The sequence below is a fragment of the Lissotriton helveticus genome, chromosome 9, assembly GCF_964261635.1.
Source record: "Lissotriton helveticus chromosome 9, aLisHel1.1, whole genome shotgun sequence".
Taxonomy (NCBI): domain Eukaryota; kingdom Metazoa; phylum Chordata; class Amphibia; order Caudata; family Salamandridae; genus Lissotriton; species Lissotriton helveticus.
This window is the reverse complement of record NC_136070.1, coordinates 657,401,197-657,415,441: the sequence shown is the minus strand read 5'-3', so window position 1 is coordinate 657,415,441 and position 14,245 is coordinate 657,401,197.

Below are 14,245 nucleotides of genomic sequence, written 5' to 3'. Positions count from 1 at the left end.
GGCGTCTAGGGACGCCAAGATGGCCGACTCCCGCAGAGTCCCGGCTCGCGCTAGGACTCCATGGAGGCGCCGAAGATTAAGTGCCGCATTGCGATGTGGTATAAAGCCGGATTGGTCCGGGTGAACAAGATCTCCTATAACAGATATTAAACGAGTAGCAAGAACTTTGGCCAGGATCTTAGGTTCAACACTAATCAGGGAAATAGGTCTGAAGGATTCGCAGCGGTCACGCGGCTTTCCCTCCTTATGGATAACCACTATGGAGGCCAGCCTTTGATCAGGAGGAAGAGACCCTTTCTCTAGGGATTCCAAGAACATCGATCGCAAATACGGCGCCAGTACGTCGGGACGGAGCTTGTAAAGCTCGATGGGGAGTCCATTAGGGCCCGAGGCCTTCCCGGAGTGAATCGATCGGATAGCGGTCGCGATTTCATCAACCGTGAGCGGAGCTTCCAGCAGGTCCCGCTCCGGGTCAGACAAGCATGGCAGCGAGATATCGCGTAGAAGCAAGCGGGAGTCCTGCTCTGGTCTATCGGACACAGGGGAGTACACTACCCGAAAATAATCGGCGAACCGCGCAACGATCCCAGCAGGGTCAGTGATACTTTCACCATTCACATCAACCATGACAGGGATAACTCGACTCGCGCATTCTCTCCTATCCAACCAAGCAAGCAACTTCCCCGCCTTATCTCCCACATCATACAGACGCCCTTGCTGTTCACGACCCATCTCTTTCGCAGCGTCAGTCACAAGTGCTCTATATTCGTGCTGTTTTAGGTCTAGCAAGTGCAGCTTCTCAGGGGAGGCTCCAGAATCCAACTCTCCCTCAAGGATGGTAAGTTCAGTCTCAAGACGGACAACCTCTTCCCGCTTACATCTCTTAACATTGCCAATCGATGAGAGGGCTTGTCCCCGAATAACAGTTTTATACGCCTCCCACAAGGAGACAGCAGAGGACACTGAACCCACATTTTCAGCAAAGTAACGATCGATCGCTTTAAGCAATTCCACTCTAATCTTAGGATCACGCAGGTACCATGGGTTAATCGGGGCAACCCGACCTCCCGACCCCAGACGAGCGTTCACCACTAACCACAGCGGGGAGTGATCCGAAATACCCCTGGCAAGATGCTTCACCTCCCCTATGAGGGAAGCCTGGGAGGAGGGCATCAAAACATAATCTAATCTCGAAAGGCTGCCATGGGCCCCGGAGTGAAAAGTATACTGCTGTTGCCCAGGATGATGTAAACGCCAGCAATCGGTTAGCCCTATTGCCTCCAGAAAGTCCCCCAGCCAGGATTGAGATTTAGCGAGGACACGGGGAGGGTAACGATCATACATTCCAGACACTACTGAGTTGAAATCCCCCCCTACTACAAGTACACCCTCGGGTACTCCCAGGATCACTTTTCCCAAATCAGCATAGGTTGTAGTTTGAAGGCCTGGGGGTATGTAAACCGAGAGTAAAGTAATCACCCTCCCTTCCCAGCGCCCTACAATAGCGGCATAACGCCCCCTATCATCAAGTATAACGTCATCAACAGCAAGGGGGAGGCAGGTCCGAACCAGAATGCCCACCCCTGTGGAGCCGGAAGTGAAACCCGAGTGGGCCATGAGACGGTATCCACGCCTATTCATGGCGTGGCACGTATTACCCAGCAAGTGCGTTTCTTGAAGCAAAACCACATCAGGAGACAAGCGTCGTAGCAACTGTAAAACCACCCCCGTTTAATTCTGTCTCCCAACCCATTTACGTTCCAACACAGAATGCGCAGTCCCCTATCCCCCATCCCAGAATCCACCCCAGGTCCCCCCCCACACCAGCCGCGACACTGCAACACAGGAGATCATCAGTACTATGCCTCGAATAGAACAAAAAAACATAAACTTGAACCCCCCAAATCAACATCAAACCCCCCACCCGCACCCCTGCGTGAGACTCAAAAGCCACCCCAACTTGCAGTGTGCCTGTCGCCCTAACATACAACTAATCTACGAAAAGAACCCCAGAGGAGGAAGACACACCCGACCCCCTCCCACACCCCATTAAGACAACACAGTAGCGGACAATAGTAGCATAGCATCAAACCACTGCCGAAAGTCAATACGTTGGTCTAGGAGCCGATTCACTCCCTATTCCTGCTCCATCAGGCCGCCCTCTGCTCCACCGGAGTGTTCCGAATGATCAAATTGTTCTTGTCCAGGGGGCAACGAGTCCAACCAGTCACTAGCAGCTCCAGGATGGTCAAAGAAAAATGTTCTATCATTGTGAACCACACGCAGTCGAGCCGGGAAAAGCATGGCATATTTCATGGCTCTGTCTCTCATTCTCTTCTTCACCCCTTGAAATCCCAGTCGCTGCCTCTGAACCTGCTGGGTGAAGTCCGGGTAGAAGCTGATCGCGGCATTTTCATATTTCGTAGGGCCCGATGTGCGGGACGCCTGCAGGATCGCATCTCTGTCACGAAAGTTAAAGATCCGCGCAATGATGGGGCGCGGAGAAGCTCCCAGCTTGGGCGGGCCACTCGGGATTCGGTGGGCCCGTTCCACTGCAAAAAACTTGCTCAAGCCCTTGGGCGCTAGGTGACTCAGGACAAGGTCCTCCACCAGTAGGTCTACCGCTGACGAGTCCGTCGTCTCCGGGACACCAACCAACCGGACGTTGTTCCGCCGTGCGCGGCCTTCAAAATCGTCCAAGCGTCGAGAGAGGTAGTCACGGGCGGATCTCAAATTACCGACCTCAGTCTGTAACTCAGAGACGTCGGCGACAAGACTGGATGTCTTCAGGTCAAGGGATTTGACCTTCTCGTTAGTCTTTCCGAGGTCTGCCCTGATCAGAGTAACATCTATAGCAACCGTGTCCAGCTTGTGAGTCAGGGCCTCATATTGTTGTCCCAACGCGGCCTTCATCCCAGCAATGGCGCCCATGACGTCTTTCAACGACGGTTCTTCACCCAACAGGGAGTCATCCCCAAAGGTGGCCGGGGGTTTAGTCATGCCACTCGGAGAGCCCTTAGTGAGGGTATAGCGATCCATGACGTTGGACTGCACAGGACCTCCCCGAGTTGCCGGTCTGGTCTTGCGCCTCTCCGCCTCGGGCTTGGTGGTCATTTTAGGTCGAGCGCCCCGGAGGGTATTCTGAGACCTAGTAAAAATGGCGACACTCTATACGCCCGGATCAATTCGGAGAATAGGTGGAGGGCCAGCCACTGATCAGAGCAGCGAAAGTCCAGATCACCAAACGATGACGTGGTAGTGAGAGAAACAAGCGACCAGGGCGACCAAGGCAAAGTCAATGAGGCCAGACCACAGGAATCGAAACTGAAAGTAGAAGACTGGGCATGGGAGCCTCGCCTGGGCCGTTGTTATTCGATTACCACCCGGCTGGCAGAGAAAGCAAGCCCGGGGCAGTACCATGGAGCAGGCCAGAAATGTTCAAAAGTCCTTATCTTCGGTTCCCGGGGACCAAATCGCAATCTGAAAACGGATAAATGATCAGCCAGGTCACGACCACAAAAGCCCGTCGTCTAAATCAGGATAAGATACAGGATGATCGGTGGAGGTGGCGAAGGTCCGGGAGCTCTGAGCTCACGCGACCATCTTGGGTGCGCGCTAAGCTCCTCCTCTCCATAAACTAATTTTTAACTGTGTGCTAGTGGTCTACAAATAAAGTTTTTTTGATACACGTGCACACTTTTATCTTTATTTTCACTGAAAGCCTTTACACAAAACCTGCTCCGCAGTAATTCTGGCGTTGCAGCACACTAAAGAGGCACTCGGCCTCTTTAGTGGGGCCGGATGATGAAGCATGTCACCGACCAGGTCGGTGAGTGAGGGCTTTCTTAACTAACCTAAGTCAGGTCAGTTTCAACTTGCTCCTTTATGTGGTTTACTCCTATTCCACAGACCCTCTTCTTTTGTTTAAGTACCTTGACCGGGGATTAAGAGTGTGTCTTGAATCTCCCTATCTCTCCTCTTGTTGTTACAGTACAGCCCTTTGCACAGCGACTTGCACAGTGACTGGAGCCTACCGATCGGATATGTGATGCACAACATCTCTTTATATGCAGATGATGTTCTGGTGTACATCAGAGATATCCGTGCTGGAATTGGGGAAGCCACGAGAATGCTAGAGGACATCCAGAACACATAGGGACTAGGAGTAAATTGGCAGAAGACCTGCCTTTTTTCTGCTCTGGCAGGACTACCCTCGAAATCCTACAGCTAAGGGCGACAAGATGGTACACTGGGAGCCCCACGCCTTTCATTATCTGGGCATTAATATATACCACACAACTCAGGATATTTTGGATGGCAATCTTTTGAGGCCGATATCCTCCTTGCAGCCCCTGAGAGCTTTCTTGTGCTCTCTCCACTTGACGGTACAGGGCTCTGTAGCATTGTCGAAAATGGTTATGCTACTGAGACTTCTATATTACGTCACGAATTTGCTGATCCTCATCCCTCCCAGCATCTTTAAAATATTGACTATGATGCTGGGTAGCCCAAGGTGAGGCTACAATCCTCAATAGAGAAAACGCTATGTACAGCAGGAAAAAGAATAGCAAAAAGCCTCAGATGCATATATTGTTTTAAAGATATATTTATTTATGTTTTGGGTAGAGAAAAAGACATCGTTCCATCATGATAAACACAATTAAAGCAGATACGACTCATCAGTGCGATCATCATGTGCATACAGTGACACAACCGGGTGCAACTGAAAAGGGGAGGAGGGGGGGCGTGGCTAGCAGCCGACGATGGCGGCAGCCTAAAGGAAGAGCTCCGTGACTGAGGCGGCTCCCTGGAATATTCCGAGCATCTATCCGTTCTTGAAACTTCCCGGGCGGGAAGGCACAGAAGCCTAGGACCAAGCGGCGACGAACCGTGCAAACGGGACCTCAATCCGAGGTCGGGAAATACGGTTCTGGCAGTGCCCAGGTGGGGCCTGTGCGCAGCGTCCAGACCGGGGACCACAGTAGACGGCGAGCCTGGAGGAAGTGGCCCGTCTCGGGCACAGAACCACCGGAAGTGCCCGGCCGCGGAGAGCGGCGGAGATAGACTGACCGGAGCACCCAGCCGCCATCACCGGACATCGGGAGCCTGAGGGGCCTGGCGCGGGGCGCATTGGAGGTGAGGGCGAAGCGACCACGGACGCCCGGCGAGGGCGACGGGTGACACACGGAGCGGCGAAATCCGGGCCGGTGACCGCCATCTTGGACGGCGGCGTCCGCGCTGAAAACTGTACCGCGCAGCAACTCCCCAAGGGCGCAGTGAGCGGCGAAAGGCCCACATACCGCGAAAACCCACAAAGACACCCCCGCCCGGCTTGGGCCCTGAGAACTCACAGACATTCACACGGGGCACCCATCCTTTCCCCGGCAGGAACTGGCTGGCAACGGCCTGGGACCCCCCATCTGCATCGGAGGTCCCGAGCAGGGGACCCGACGACCGTGAAGAGAAGGGGGCACGCGTGGAACTCAAGAAGAGCGGTGGCAGTTCCCTCAGGGCGACACCGATCAGCTGTATACCCCGCACATCAGCCCGAGACCCTGCTGATAGCCTCTCACCACTACACAATAGAGACCCGGTCCAACTAGGCACCTTTACTGGACACAGCACCTGGAACGCCCCTCAGAGGCTGCACCTCACCCCTACACACTGAGTGGACCCCGGGACAGCCCCTTCCTAACTAACTGAGGAGGTCGGTGAGACACAGCCCCAGTGGCGCTTGGAGTGACATCACCGAGTCGGCCCGAGAGTCGCCGGAATGGCAGGCAAAGGACCTAAACAAGTGGCGGCGCAGTCACGCCTGGACCGGTTCGCGTATGAAAAGCCCGGCTCTCCCTCGCAGGAGGCCAAACCACAATCAGGCAAAACGACCGACGTGCCCAGTGGCAAGAAGGCGACAATTGACGACGTCATGAGAGCCCTCACGCAGGTACAAGCCACGGTGGGGTCGATCTCAGCTGAGATTACGCTCATAAGGGCTGACTTTCATAAAATGGCGGAGAAGGTGAACAACATGGAAGTGGTGACCAAATCCTTGGTTGAAGACGTGTCTGAACTGCAAGTTAGCATGGAACGCGTCTCGAAAGAGAATAAGGAACTGCGCGAAAAGCTCGATGACCAGGAAGGGCGCTCAAGACGGAACAACATCCGTATAATAGGTGTGCCAGAATCGGAAGACACGAGGGCGATGGACCTATACGTAGAGAACCTGATTAAAGAGACTCTGAAGCCCAAAGGCCTCTCAGCATTCTTCACAGTGGAAAGGGCGCACCGGGTACCAGGAGGACGCCATAAGACGGGCGCTAACCCCAGACCAATAATAGCGAGACTCTTCAACTTCAGGGATCGAGATGCCATCCTACAGGCGGCGAGGAACTCACCTCCCATTAAGATCCAAAACGCGACACTGGCATTCTTTCCTGACTACACAGCCGAGGTGGCTCGGAGGAGAAGAACCTTCTTTGAAGTCAAAAAAGAACTGAGGGCCAGGGAAATCCCATACTCAATGATCTTCCCGGCCAAGCTTCGGGTCGTGGCTGACAACAAGACTTGGTTTTTCGATTCCCCGGAGGTGGCGCAAGACTGGTTAGAGGGATGGAGACCGACGGGCCTCCCCCGTCGCTCCAACAGACAGAACAAACACCGTAATGCTGGCTCTCGGCAGAACTCGCAAACCAACGACGAAGACGCAGAGGTACATTCTCCTTTGCCTGATCAGCATGAGGACAATGCGGACGGGGGGCTGTGAATCACTGCTGCTGACTGGATGAACCGATGAAAACGATGACTGACAGGGCCGCTTTGGACACTGGGCGGAAGGGCCTCCGCAGCTGAGGAAGGGGGCCGCCGACCACGGAGAAACCTTCACCCCAGCGAGCAAGTACTATGTTATGGGTGGGGATCAAGCACTCTGCTGAGTTGGGGGGGCGGGCAGTTTGGAGTCCGTTGAGCAGGGGGGCAGGGAGGGGGGGAGTTGGGGGTAGGATGGGGTTCTGGTTCTTAGTTTCTACAAGGGGTCAAGATTGCTACGAAGGGGCACATGAACACAAACTGCTACCGTCACGACACTGTACGCAGAGTCGCCACACGGACCTCCTGGTCCTCCATGCACACAACTTCTCAGTCCGCATACCCGAACAGGATGGGGGAGGGCACTGAAGTAGGGCGGGCGTCCCCATTGAGACTCATGTCATGGAATGTGAGAGGTCTGGGCGACAAAATCAAACGAGGGCTGGTCCTGCAGAGTATACAAAGGGTGAATCCCGCCCTGGTCCTACTACAAGAAACACACCTCACAGGCACGGCCACAAGGGCCCTAGACAGGAGGGGCTATAGCATGGTGGCCCACTCTGAGTTCACGAAAGGGTCCCGAGGCACCGGGATACTAATTCACCGCTCGTCCAAGTTTGTCATCCAATCAGTGGCAATGGATACACAGGGCCGCTTCGCAGCGGTGCATGGACAATGGGAGGGAAAACCACTCAACATAGTATCGGTATACGTCCCGCCGGCACTGCACACTATAGCCTTCTCGGAACTAGGTAAATTCATATTAGACCTTCCAGAGGGGACTCTTATACTGGGCGGAGATTTTAATGCAGTGGCTCATGACTCCCTAGATCGATACCCAATACGTACACAAACACCGGCACACTCCAAATTGCACGACTTCATAGAAGCACAAGGCTTAGTGGACATATGGAGGCGGCTCCACCCGGTGGACCGGAACTACACATACTATTCAACAGTTCACGACAGCCTGTCGAGGATTGACTACTTCCTGACGTTGGAGGGGGGACACCTCACTTTCACTGACTCTCAGATTAGACCGCGAGGGGTCTCAGACCACTCCCCGATAACACTGACTCTCTCCAGTCAGGAACGGACCAATAGGCGGCTCTTCCCTATCTATCCGGGATACCTTGGGGTGCCTGACATAGCCAAGACCTTGAAAAGAAACACGCGATCTTACCTCACCGAAAATGTGGGTTCGGTGGCGTCGCCTACGATCCTGTGGGAGGCCTACAAAACGGTCCTCCGCGGACAGGCGATCTCAGTGATCGCACAGCACAAGCACACGCAGCGTCAGGAACTGATAGGGCTAGAGGGACAACTTGACAAGGCAACGCAGGACCACGAAGGGAACCCGAATGGGGACACACAACACGCGCTCCGAATAGCCCAGCAGCGGCACACCGACTTTCTGCGCCGTAGAGTGAGGGAACGTATGTCAGCTACTGCGAGTCGGGTGTACGACATAGGCGACAAAGCAGGGAAACTCCTGGCATGGTTGGAGAAAGCACGGGGAGGTCAGAGGGCCATACTTCAGTTGAAAGACCCTAATGGCGAGATGCATACCAGTCCGGCAAGAATAGTGGAACTACTGGCAGACCACTTTCACTCAGTGTACACCCCTGAGTATGAGGTCACACGAGAGATGGCGGAAAGCTCGCTCTTGGGAGTGCAGACCCGCACTCTCACCCCCGACCAACGGGACGAGCTTGACTCCGACCTGACAGCGGAAGAAATACAGATGGCCATAACGGCACTACACCCGGGGAAAGCGCTTGGCCCCAACGGGGTCCCGATAGAGTGGTACAAAATTATGTCCGAAACACTATCCACACCATTGCTGGAAATGTTCCAAGAGTGTCGGGAACAAGGGAGACTGCCTCCTGACCAACGCACGGCCACGATCGTTGCAATACCCAAGCCCGGCAAACCCCCTGAGGACTGCGGTTCGTACCGCCCGATTTCCCTCCTCAACGCTGAGAGTAAAATCCTGGCGAAACTGCTGGCCACCAGGCTCCTGCCTCACCTGACACATTTGATACACCCGGATCAGTCGGGCTTCATGCCGCACCGGAGTACGGCGCTGAACCTGAGACGGTTGCACGGGGTGCTGGCGCGAGCCACGCGGTTGGGGGAACCAGCGGCGGTACTGTCACTAGATGCTAAAATGGCGTTTGACATGGTGGAGTGGCGCTATCTCTTTGCGGTCCTGGAACATATGGGCATTGGCCCGACGTTCATCTCATGGGTCAGACTACTGTATGCCGAACCCGTGGCGCGGGTGACCGCGAACGGCCACATCTCAAGAGAGTTTCCGCTGGCACGGGGCACGAGACAAGGGTGCCCACTCTCGCCACTACTGTTCGCCCTAGTGCTGGAACCCCTAGCCACAATTATCAGAACCACCCGGCTGCTGAAAGGCATACAATGGGGAGGTGGTTGGGAAGATAGAGTATCCCTATATGCCGACGACATGCTCGTCTACCTCATGGACCTCACGAACAGCATCCCGGTCCTATTGGCACTGTGCGAGACCCACGGTACAGCCTCGGGCTACAAACTAAACTGGTCCAAGTCCATAATCTTCATGGTACAGGGCGACCTTCCAGCCTTGCCTGAGGATTGCCAATTGATCATAGAACGCATCTCCTTTAAGTACCTAGGGATATGGATCACGAGGGATTATTCGACCTTCATGGAACTTAATCTTAAGCCCCAGCTGGAAAGGCTGAAGGCGGACGTACGCCACTGGAAGAATCTCCCCTTAACACTATTAGGTAGAGCAGCGCTCTTCAAAATGATGGCGCTGCCTCGCTTCCTCTATGTCCTGGAAAACACGCCAGCGTTGGTCCCCGTATCATTTTTCCGCCACGTAGCGGCGCAGCTGTCCGGCCTTCTGTGGGGTGACAAACCGGCTAGGGTTGCGCGATTGAAGTTGACCAGGGACTGGTACAGTGGAGGGATAGCCCTCCCCGACCTCGAACTGTACTACTGGGCCGCTCACCTCAAGGTGATCAACCAATGGGTCCACGCGGCACAGGACGACCCGGCATACGAGGCTGACAGGCACCAGCTGGGCACGTCCACCCTTCTGGCCCCACTCTACAACAAAGGAATAGTGAGGAAGCTTGAGGGACCTACCAAACACACAGTAGCCATCTGGCACAAAGCGCAGAGGCGGCTGGCATGGGAGGGAGTGATCACTAATCTCACGCCACTATGGGACACAAAAGCACTCGGCAACCTGCGCAGCTCAAAAGGGTTTACACAGTGGGATACCATTGGGATCTCCGTGGTGGGCGACCTATGGACAAGAGAGGGCGTGCTCTCCTTTGCGACCCTGAGGGAGCAATATAACCTAGAGGTGACCGAAACTTACAGATACATACAAATTAGGCACGCACTCTTGTCGGTGTTAGAACCAGGTGTTACGCTGCCGGAATCGGCCCCGTTAGAAGACCGATTGCTTACGGACTACATGGAGTCCAGTGCAACCTCCCTCACCTACCGCAAACTGATGAATAACCTGCCGGATCCCCTTGGAAAGTTGAAGGAGTACTGGGAAGATGAGGTAGGAGACCTCGATGAGGCGGACTGGAACGCAGCCCTGGCATCGCCCAGGGAGGCGGGTATTTCCACACGATTCAGGCTGGTCCAACTCAAGGTACTACATAGGGTCTACTACACTCGCACCACACTATATAAAATACACAGGGCAGAACACCCATATTGCCTAAGGAAATGCGGGGAGGAGGGCACACTGTTCCACACTATATGGGCCTGCCCTATCATACAGGACTACTGGAGGCGTGTCACGCGCACGATCAGCCAGGCCCTTCGCAACCCGTTCACGCCTGACCCCAGAATTTGTCTCCTGAATGTATGGGGCCCAACAGATTTGTCATTGCATGCCAGGGGCTGGGTGGTCATTGGTGTAATGATGGCAAAGCGGGATATAGCGAAGAATTGGGGGGCACTAGAAGCACCGACACTGGCGCAATGGTGCAGGAATATGGACGTACTCATGGTGACGGAGAGGGCGGTATATCAACAGAGACGAAATCCACGTAAATGGAACAGGATTTGGTCACCGTGGAATACATACAGGGGGGACATTTGTGAGCCTTTGCCCGAAGGGGAGGATGGGGACAGCTCAGGGGACGATGAGGATTTGGAGTGATAAGAGGGGGGAAGACAGAATGACATTGCTAGAGTCTGTCTTTAGGATTGCTGACCGCCTGTCTGCGGACCATTGTTATTATAGCCTACAGTTCACGACCATATAATGCAAACCTGAAGTAGCAAGCTTTATGTTGGGGGGGGGGAAACTTAAAAGTTGCTCTATTGATCGTGGGCAGCTGAATGTTGACGCTGCCCTACAATGCGATTAACTGTTATTGTATACCATGTGATGGCAACAACAAAAATAAAACGTTAAAAAAAAAGAAAAGGGGAGGAGGGAATAAAGATTATCTGTAAGCAGGGAACACCAATCATAACAGCGTAAACATTGGAGTCTGTGTTCAAAAAAAGAAAGAAAATAGGAAAATGCTGTCGACCGTATGCATTCTTTGGCAGGTATGATGTATGTTACTAGGGGGCAATGGTCTCATCAAGGTGGGCGCATGTCGTGTTTTGCCACAACGTTTGCAAGGTAAACTTCTCAGCTCTCGCCGCCTGTTCTGGGGCTCCTCTCATCCTAGGGTGCCTAAAGAGAGTTCGCTTCTACTCACACCCAGGTCAGTAATGTGGCTAGCCAGCGCTGAGGGTCAGGGCCTGCAGTTGCTTTCCATGACATTGCTATCTGTCCTTTAGACAGCACAAAGGCCAGGTCAATAAACCTGTGAAGGTGTGTGTTTGTCCCCTTTGTCTTTGGGGCATAGCGCCAATAAACAGTATTCAGGCGTGGGTGCGAGGACGCCGTCTGTAAAGTAGGCAACCACAGCAGTAATCTCCTGCCAGAAAATGTGAATTATCGGGCAGTCCCACACCATGTGGTAAAAACTCGCTGTTGCCAACCTACACCTAGGGCATTCAGTGGCCAGGGTTGGGAACAACTGTGGAATGCATTGTGGGGATAAATAAGCCTGGTGTATGTAGTTGAATTGTATGAATCAGAATCTCTTCTCTTCAACCTTGCGTTTTGTGAGAGAAAACGTTGTGCTGATGACGAGGAGACGAGATGGAGATTCAATAATGCATTATTGACTGATAACCGCTGACCGCTGAACTCGTGACTCTGCATCTTTTCTCCTGCTTGTCGTGCCCTGAAGAAAGGGAGAAATAACCTGCTTGGATTGAGTGAGGCTGACCAAACAGGGGCCGGGACTGCGAGACCCAGGGTTCCGCGCAGGATCACCGAAGCGCACCTGGAGTCTCTTCCCGCCCCCTGCTCCTCCTATAAAGACATACCCCCGACGCTAAGCGGGACACGTGCGGGACGCCGGACAAAGGGCGGACAGTCTTAGACAGTCCGAGACAGGCTGAGACTGGACTGGGCACGTTATACTGTCCGTGCTGAACACAAGTCATCAGACCGCAGTAAGACACTTTGCTCTTGGATATATCTAATTCGAGATTTACCACTATACCACCTTTGTTACATATTGACTAACCTATTTGCATGGTAAAACTCTAGTGTTGAAACTAAAATTATTTAGGATGCCTAAAAAGATTCCGGTTGCCGTTGCAAACACGATGGACAACTATATGGTACATGTAGTATCCAAGATCAATAGTGAAAGGAGACAGTCACTAGGTTTAAGTCAATCCCCAATTCTCCCCCTTCTGAGCCCACCACCAAATTCCCCGTGGATTGATATACCATCTCAGGATGTAGGTAACGAAGTCCCAGATACCGAGACACATGACAGTGAGACACCTAATCATAGTGTACTCTTAGAATCCGACCAAGACTCAGCTCACGATAATGATACTGAGTCTCAGATAGATGATATAGAACAAGATCCCCCTGTACAGGAGGGTATACAGGTGAACACCGTAGACGGAGATTCCCCTGTTCCTGTACCGGTTACACGGGCGTTTAGAAAGTGCAGAAAACCACAAATACATCGCGGTGGGTCTCATCCAGGGAGAAAGAGGGTTGCATCGCCACCAAAAATTAGGGACAAGAGTAGGGGGAAAGGAGATGAAATTGGGAAACAAAATGCGGATGAAGAGCTTTTAACCAGGATAGCTGACATGATTGATTGTAAGTTTAAGGCACTCATTAAACCAGTAGTGGCCAAATTAGACAAGCTCTCCGCTGATGTAAAGAAATTAGGCGTGGTCCAGAAAAAGATAGCGGAAGAAGTGACAAATATATCTACTATAGTCACAAATTTAGCTAATACCACCAAAGAGCTTACTGAGAGAGGAATAGAGGGAGGTGTAAAGGTAGTACATACCAACCCCCCTGGACAGGCACCAGCAATAGAGCATAATCAACCAATGATAAGAGAAGATCAGCTTCCAAAATCATCTGAATCGATCACATTAAGCACAGAAAAAGACTCACTACAATTTATAGAAGACGCGTCACCCCTAGTGTTGGTATTGGCAAATGCTCCCCCTCTGGCTACAGGCCAAATAGAATCCCCCATAGCATTGACAAGTAAAGCCCTGCACTGGCTGTCTGGTAATATGCAGATAGCCCCCTGGGGGAAACAACAACTAGCAGGAGACCTTAAGTCAGCCAGAAGGGTACCTTGGATAGGGCAAAATCCCAAAAAGTTTAAAGGTGACTGCATAGTCTTAAACTTTACAAATTCAGCTGCACTACCCAATATTCTATCAAACATTCTCCCTCCTCAGCGTAGGAAAGGCTCCATTGTTCCACTTACTTTAGAATTTTTTGGTAAAAAACAGCGAAGTATGACTTATCCCAAGACAACCCACACCTACACCAGGCCAGTGTGGACTGGAACAACAAATGGTTGGGGCATAGGTGCATCAGTTAATAATTGGGAGCCCAGTTTAGATAGATGGGAAGATCCACAACAGACACACCAACAAGAATATCAATACCCTATCCATTTTAACAACCAGTATAACATCCCCATTTCTAACAGGTTTGATGCCTTCTATGGACAGGGAGGGTTGGATGGGGTGGAATGACTACCCGATACACCCTTTTTTCCTGCCCATAGTGATCATATACAACAAGGTGTAGGACCAGGGTACGAGGACCACATATCTGTGCTGCACGGATTTAACACCGAGATGATAGTTTTACCAGCCCAGAAAAATGGACCCATAAATCTACTAAACGTACAAAATCCTGTTCCTATCCAAGCTGTCACAACATATAATTTTGTGGAAGCACAGGTAGGCAGATGTACAGACCCAATGCCCCCCATCCCAGTTGAAAAGGCTAATGCAGACACAGATATTAAAACTTTGTCTTCATCATTAACATGCAATGAAAGCTTAATATCAT